The 7,657-nt window shown below is 54.1% G+C and overlaps 1 protein-coding gene across 2 annotated transcripts in view; it reads left to right on the forward strand.

Annotated features, from left to right (window-relative positions):
- Septin9 (septin 9) overlaps positions 1–7,657 on the forward strand; it is a 176,297-nt gene that overhangs the window by 79,706 nt on the left and 88,934 nt on the right. The gene's annotated exons all lie outside the window — the stretch shown is intronic.

Consider the following 7,657-nt stretch of genomic DNA (forward strand, 5'->3'; position numbering starts at 1 on the left):
CGGGGAACAGCTAGAGGGCACAGAGGCAGGTAAGGGGTTCTAGTCTCTTTCTTCTTCCCCTCCTCCTCTTTCATACAAGGGAGGGAAGGGGAGACTTTGTTAGAGATTTATTTTTATTTTGTGAGTATAAGTGTTGGCCTGCATGTTTGTATGTGCACCACATGCATGCCTGATGCTCAAGGAGATCAGAAGTGGGAATCAAATCTGGAACTGGAGTTACAGACAGTTGGGAGCTGCTGCGTATGTGCTGGGAACCAAACCTGGGCCCTGTGTAAGAGCGGCAGCCGGTGCTGTAACCACTGAGCCATCTCTCCAGCACCGCTTGCTCTTTTCTCATCGCTGGTCCTGGAACCAGCCTCCCTCCCCAGGCTTCCCTGGTTTCTTTGGCCTACAATCCAGGAGCTACAGGGCTGTGGTCCTAAGCACACAGCCTTACCCCTGTGCCCATATGGTGTACAGCTTCGTGTAAGTTTTGAAGTTTCGGTGAGACCTTGAACATTGACCATCTGCTCCTTTGACTGCAAATGGGGAGAGGGGGTGTCACTGCCCCACATCTGCTCCTGATTGCGGGTCTCTGGGGGCTCAAGCTGAACTCGCGTACAGGGAGGATTGGGAATGGCTGCCCTTTGCGGCCTGAGTGGGACCGGACTTTCTTCTCTGTCCTTTTTCACAATGTCTCACCTCTGGGAAGCCGGGACTCTAGCACCCTATACAACCGATATCAGACTTTTAAACAAGTTCCTGGGTTCGGTGTGGGATAGAAGAGCTCACAAGAGTTTGCAGACAGGCCAGGACAAGGTCTGGGCACCTCCTTGCGGGAGACTGCCGCTGAGGGAATCCGTGCAGAGCGAGGGAGGTAGCCACTCTGGATCCCAGGCGGAGGGATCGCCTCTGTACTAGGACAGTGGTCACCGGTGGTTTCTGTCTCATCTCTTTTTGGTGGCAAGTGATCAGTTGTCAATCCTCCCCTTATGCACGCTCAGCCTGAGCCCCCAGAGGCCTTCAATTAAGAGCAACTGTGGGGCAGCGGCCCCTCCCCCCATGTGCAGTGGCCCCAGACTGTAACAGCCAGCGTCCTGATGGATTCTACACTCAGGGAAGGGTTTTACCTCCTTGGGTTCAGGAAGCAGGCTCTCATGGAGGACACTGCCCCACTTTCCATGTGGGTGGGCAGCTTCTCTGAGAAGGGAAGGCCAGGTCCCTGCCCTCTGTCCCCTAGAGACAGATACTATCGGCAGGATAAACGGTTAAGTTTTCCCGGCTCCCCTGTCCCCTGCCCACTGTCCCCTGTCCACTGTCCCCTGTCTTTTGTCATGGGTCAGGGGCTGGACTTCTCTGAAAATTAACTGGGTCATGGGGTTTTTCCTTTACTGCAAAATGAAACGCCCAAGTTCTCTGCTGCTTCTGCAGACTTGTATATGCAGAGGTGCCCGGGACCTCCACAAACACCAGGGGCTCCCAAAGCTTTGCTTGCTTGTGAGATCCAGGCTCTGTGTCCTTCCTCCTAACCAGGATGCTTTCAGAGCTGAAGGAGAGCTCGGGTGGGGGAGGGACCCCATGTGTGGAGCCCCGACCACAGTGCAAGTAGCTGAATGTGTGCAATGAGGAGTTTCAAGTGCTGCCCTCCCTCTGAAACCCCAGGAAAAACCACCAGCTTCCTTCCTTCCTTTCTCCCTCCCTCCCTCTATGCCTCTCTTTCTCTTTCTCTCTCTCTCTCTCTTTCTTTCTTTTCTTTTCTTTCTCCCTTTCTTTCTTGTTTGTTTGTTTGGGTTGGTTTTTTCGAGACAGGGTTTCTCTGTGTAGCCCTGGCTGTCCTGGAACTCACTCTGTAGACCAGGCTGGCCTTGAACTCAGAAATCCACCTGCCTCTGCCTCCCGAGTGCTGGGATTAAAGGCCTGCGCCACCACCGCAGGGCTTCTTCCCTTCTTTCTTAACTACAAAAGAACCGCCCCCTGGTCACCAAGTGAATGCAGACTGGCTCTTTCATTTCTGTACCTGAGGCCTGGCATAGCAGAGGGTGGAGGTTGAAGGCCAGGTTCTGGTCAGAGAAATTGGGCTTCTGGACAGCTGGGTTTGAGGGACAGGATAGGAACATATCTCTAACCTGAGAAACATGTCCTTGGACATCAGGTCAGGCCAGGGCATGCAGCGCTCTTCCCTACCTCTCTGCTGGTATTTAAATGAGGAAGCGAAGCTCCTGCAAGCAGCTGCTCTGGAGCCAGCTGTCAGGAGTGGGGCTGGTTGGGTGGGGGTGCACTCGTGGGTGTGGGTGTGTCTGTCTGTCTATCCGTCTTCCCTACTTGTGTGTTCTTTGTCTCTGACCCACGTCCTGGCCCTGCCAGCTGTTTCCCTGTAGCTCACAGGCCCTCCCATCCAGCTTAGCTTTCGGTCTGGGGCGGCAGGGTGAACCCTGCTGCTGAGCTGCAGGCAGGGGCAAGTGCTGCCCGCCAGACCCAGCTTGTCCCAGACATTTACCTGGCTGTCACCCTGTGCAGCTGAGACCTGCTCCCTAGTCCCTGCCAGGCACCACTGTCCTGGTGTCTGGTTTGCCCTTCTCCTCTGCCTGCTTCTTGGGTGTGATGGCAATCTCAGTCTGTTTGGCAGTAGGGTAGCTGAGCTGCCAAGCCTCGGGTCTGCCGTGACAGCCTCGCATCTGTGAAATGGGAGCTCTGGTCTCTCCCGTCAGGCTGTGTGGAGCCTTTTCACAGAAGCCTCAGGGGACATGAGGACCGAGCTCACTCCACAGTGCCTCAGTTTCCCATCTGCTGTGAAAGTAGACATATTTTCCTGGCTCTACATTAGGCCTAGAGGGACCACATTGTCCCCTATCTGATGTTCCTTACTCTAAGACAGAAAAATGAAGAAATGGAAATGAAAAGGGAGCTGGTTCCCCCCCCCCCTCTTCCTTTAGTTCAAGGAGTAGTTTTTTGTTTCTATGGACTTATCATCTATGTGGGACACGCACGCACGCGCGCGCACACACACACACACACACACACACACACACACACACACACACACACGAGCCTGAAGATTGAGGGAGTGCGCCAACTACCCAGTCAATGCTGACTTGAGAGATTCTGGGACACTGGGTCTCCCCTTACAGGCAGCAGTACGGAGAGGACAATGGGTTAGCCAGGCTCTTGCTCCCTAGATGGTGCCTGTCAGCTTGAGGAAGCTGGCAGTGGCTTGGAGGATGGGTGTGTGTGCTGCGCTGTGAGGGGTTTCCTGCAGTGGGGACACGAAGCCAATTTCTTTTTCTCCCATTCAGGCTCTGGCTGTGGGCCTTGGGCAGTTTGGGAGACCTCGTGACTCACATGCTCCCTTTGTCCCTGGCAGCCCCATAGGTAGCTTAGTCCTGGGTGTCCTTCAGTTTGTGATTGCCTGGGGAGTTGTTGGGAAGCTGGAAGTTGTCCTTGGGTGACTGGCAGTGGGGAGGGCGGGTTGCTGGGGGGGGGCAGGCTGCTGTGGGAGGGCGGGCTGCTGCGGGGAGGGCGGGCTGCTGTGGGGGCGGGCTGCTGGGCTGGCAGCTCTGGGGTACTTTCAGGGAGGGCTAGTGTGGCCCACATGGTTTTGCATCTTAAAGGATTACAGGAGGTAGGTGAGGAAGCTGAGGCTTGTGAACCACAGAAGGTGGGGGTCCCAAGTGCTGGCCCTCAGGAAGCCCCTGGAGTGTCCAGGTCCTCCGTTCTTTGACTGGGGACTGACAGTCTGTTTCATGTTCCAGAGGCTGTTCTCATGAATGGCTAGAGCTGCCGAATACCCATCTAGAACCAGAGGATTAGAACTTAGAGAATCCCAGAAGCAGGGCCCAGGAACATAGGCAGCCTTGGCTCTGCTGCCTGGAGAAGCAGAAGGCAGAGTCACCGTTGACTGACATTTGTATATGCATGCCGTCACACACAGCTGTGACAGGCAGCAACATGTCTGTCAAAATTCTGACAGAGGCTATCTGTCTTGTGTGATTATATTTCTTCCCTTTTTTTTTTTTTTTGCCTCATGCTTAGATGGTGTTTATAGTCAGGGAAAAGGCCATAGCTGTTATTTTTAAAGTAAATTTTCAAAAAGAAAAGTAACTTTACTCAAACTTCTCTTTCCATTTGGAGGCTGAAGGCGCAGAGGTCTGGGAAGGGAGTCCAGTCTCAACTAGAAAAGCCAGGGTGCCAGAGCCAGGCCCGATCGATCCTGCCAGTTGAGGGTTAAGCGCAGCAGGGAGTGCTTCACCTTTGTCCAGTGAAGGCTGCTGGGAGCCACCTCTGCAGGCATAGTTTGTACCACAAGGAATGTGGTCAGAGTTATAGTCTTCCATTTTGAGCTGAAAGGATGTGCAGGCTGGCCCTCCGTGCCCATCACTGATGAGCCTGTGTTAGACTAGGTTAGTTCAGGAGCAAGAAGTCACCTGAGCCAGTTGTCGATATTTGTGTTCGGCTGGAAGGAAATGGAAGGGGCCCTTCCCGTACAGGAACCAAGCCAGAGGGGCCATGTGTTTGGACCAGGGTGGAATGTAGATGGTTTTGGTCATTTCTTTATCATCTCTTTATCACACACACACACACACACACACACACACACACAGACCACATACTCATACCACACACACACCACACTACACCACACATACAGAAGGACATAGACAGACACACACACCACATACACAGAGGACACATATACCACACACACATACACACATACAGAAACACACAGATAGAAGGACAGGCAGACAGATGGATGGACATACACACCACACTTATACAGAGAGACATAGGCAGATAGACAGACAGACACATATAACACACACACAGAGACAGACACCATACACCACACACCATGCAGACACACACATCATACATACACACACACAAACACCACACACACACACATACACACACACACACACACACACACCAGCTCAGGGCAGTTCACAACGCTCCTTGATGACAGAGGAAGACTGAAACAGTTTTTTTAGCTGAGAAAAGAATGGCCCAGCCGTCCCCGAGATCACAATGACCTACAAAGACAGTACGCCCACCCTCCAGCCTTCCTCCCTGTCTTCACACCTCCCCAACACCCCCTTCAGGGAGGCTGCAGGCTGGTGGGCCTGGTCCCTGCTGAGGCAGAGACTCCAAGACCATGTCTTGGAAGGAGGAGGCCTCTTCTTGCCTCACATCCCCAGGTCCCCAGCTGCCCATGCCTGAAGACAGGTCAGAGGTCAGGGGCTAAATTGCTGGGCTGTGGGCTGTGGACAGGAGGTCCTGGCTCAGCCAGATTGCTCTCTGGCACCTAAGGTTTGTATTTACCATAAACAACTCTTCAGTGTTTCTGTTAACTAGTGTAAACAGCACAGGAGTCCTCTGCTAGCGTGCTTGAGGCCTGAGTAAGGTGCATCAGGGAGAGGAGAGAGTGAGGGAGGGGAGGATGAGGGAGGGGAGGGTGAGGGAGGGGAGGGTGAGGTGGGTGAAGGAAGAGCTTTGCTGCCTGCACAGTAGAGGGGAGATACTGTTAGGGAGCCAAGGATGATGAGTCCCTCTACCACCCATATTAGGGGCATAGTGTCGCCTGCGGGGAGAGGAGAGGTCTTGTTTCCACTGAGGGACATTCTCCTGAAACCTTTGGTGTCGGATGAGGAATACTCAGAGAACAGGGAAGACAGCTGAGCGCCTCGGAGCTGGGACCAAGTGGGTGTTGGGGCTGAGCAGAGAACAGAACAAATGTGTGAGACACAGGACAGGACAGCTCGGTCCCAGGAGGCCTAGGAGAAGCTCAGCAGGCGCTTGGGTCTGCTGGGCTGGAAACAGCACTGGAGGCCAGAAGTGCAGCTTCAGGGATCTGTGGGGCGGGGTCCTCGCCACTTAGAGGGGGAGCATGTCACAGGAATCTGTCCTCTTCTGGTCATGGTGGCCCTAGAAGGCCTGGTTCCCCTTGCTGTGTAGGCGTGTCCTCTGCCTTTGCTTCAGTCTCCCTCTCTCCCTCCCTCCCTCCCTCCTTCCCTCCGTCCCTTTCCTGTATGTACATTCATGTGTGTACATGTACATGTCTGTGCCATGTCAGAGGAAAGCCTGTGATAGCTGGTTCTCTTTCTACCATGCAGGTTCTGGGGACCAAACTCGGGTCCTCAGGCTTATCAGCAAGCCCCTTTCCCCACTGAGCCCTCCCAGCCCTTATTCTTTTTTTTTTTTTTTTTTTTTTTTTTTGGTTTTTCGAGACAGGGTTTCTCTGTGTAGCCCTAGCTGCCTGGAACTCACTCTGTAGACCAGGTGGGCCTCAAACTCAGAAATCCGCCTGCCTCTGCCTCCCAAGTGCTGGGATTAAAGGCGTGTGCCACCACTGCCCGGCAGCCCTTATTCTTATTTTTTTCTGTGTCTGCTCTAAACTCAGGATGATATCACCTTGAGGTCCCTAAAGGCCCTTGCAAAGGCCTATGGGAACCTAGGATTCTGAACTCTCCTCTGGGGATATATCAAGCCTGCAGCATAGCCAACTGTGGTGATGGTGGCAGCGGCGGCTAGGGTAGTTCTAGGCTCAGGCTGAGCAGTGGGCATCAAGAAACCAACGTCCCTGGTTGTGTGCCTTGAGTGACCGCTGGCCTGCGTGTCTGTTTGATAAAGCACAGCAGAGTTCCTGTTTCTTGGCTGTTTGACCGGCTGCACTTGGGGAGAAGCAAAAGGACCGAGGCTCTGTCCCCTGTACCCCTGTTTCCTGTATCACTGACTCCGACGTGGTCCAAGTCTCGAAGTGGGCGGACAGGGTAGTGGATGAGTTGCGGTGGAGCGGAGAGCTGGACATTTGGTGACAGACGCTTGCCACCTCCCGTACCTGCCTTGTGGAAGGATGCTCTCCAGATAAACCTACCTACCCTCTTCCTTCCAGACCTTTGTCCCCTCTCCCAGAACTCCCTCCCTGTTGGCCCACCTTTGTCCCCTCTCCCTGTTGGCCCCTCTGGTCCTAACTCCTCTTCTCCTTCCCGAGTGCCACCCCTACCCAAGAGCTGGTACGCGTTGGAGACCTTAGACTATGGCCAGCTCTCACAAGATTCCAAGATGCTTAAGTTCAAGGGTGCCTCGTGGAGTAGCAACTACATTGCTGACAAGAGGGAACTCCAGGGAGTCTCAGAGGAGGAGCCCTCCTCTTCCCACACCAGACCCTGTGTTGCTTCATGGCAGCTTCTTCTAGAATTTTCTCAGGGTCTAGCTGTGGCCTCTTCTACACAGCAAACCCATTTTTCTCAGCCTCAGTGTTCCATGACCCTCCTTTGCTGAGCCTTTGAGGCTAAACAGAGAATAAGCCTACCTCACCCTCAGGCTCAGTGGAACTTAACCAAGCAAGGTGGGCCAGGCACAGGCAGGGCGGTGTGGTCCCTGAGGTTCTGTCCCCCACCTCCAGGCAGCTGGGGGAACATTGGGTCTGCCTGTCAAAAGCTGGCCTCTGACCCCTCCCCTGGCTCCTGGGTGCTGCTCTGACCGGAGCCTGAACTCTGCCCCCTGGGGTCACTGTGCCCTGTAATTAGGCCGTAGCTCATATCTGCCTGGGCCTGGGGCCACAGCACAGCTCCATCTGGCACTCTCTCCACGATGGCTCGTGTGATTAATGGAGGGCCCCACCGGGCCGAGTGGCCCCTGGTATTAAATGCCGCTTCTCCTTTTTTTTTTTTTTTTTTTT

Source organism: Mastomys coucha, unplaced genomic scaffold (genome assembly GCF_008632895.1).
Source record: "Mastomys coucha isolate ucsf_1 unplaced genomic scaffold, UCSF_Mcou_1 pScaffold5, whole genome shotgun sequence".
Classification (NCBI taxonomy): Eukaryota; Metazoa; Chordata; class Mammalia; order Rodentia; family Muridae; genus Mastomys; species Mastomys coucha.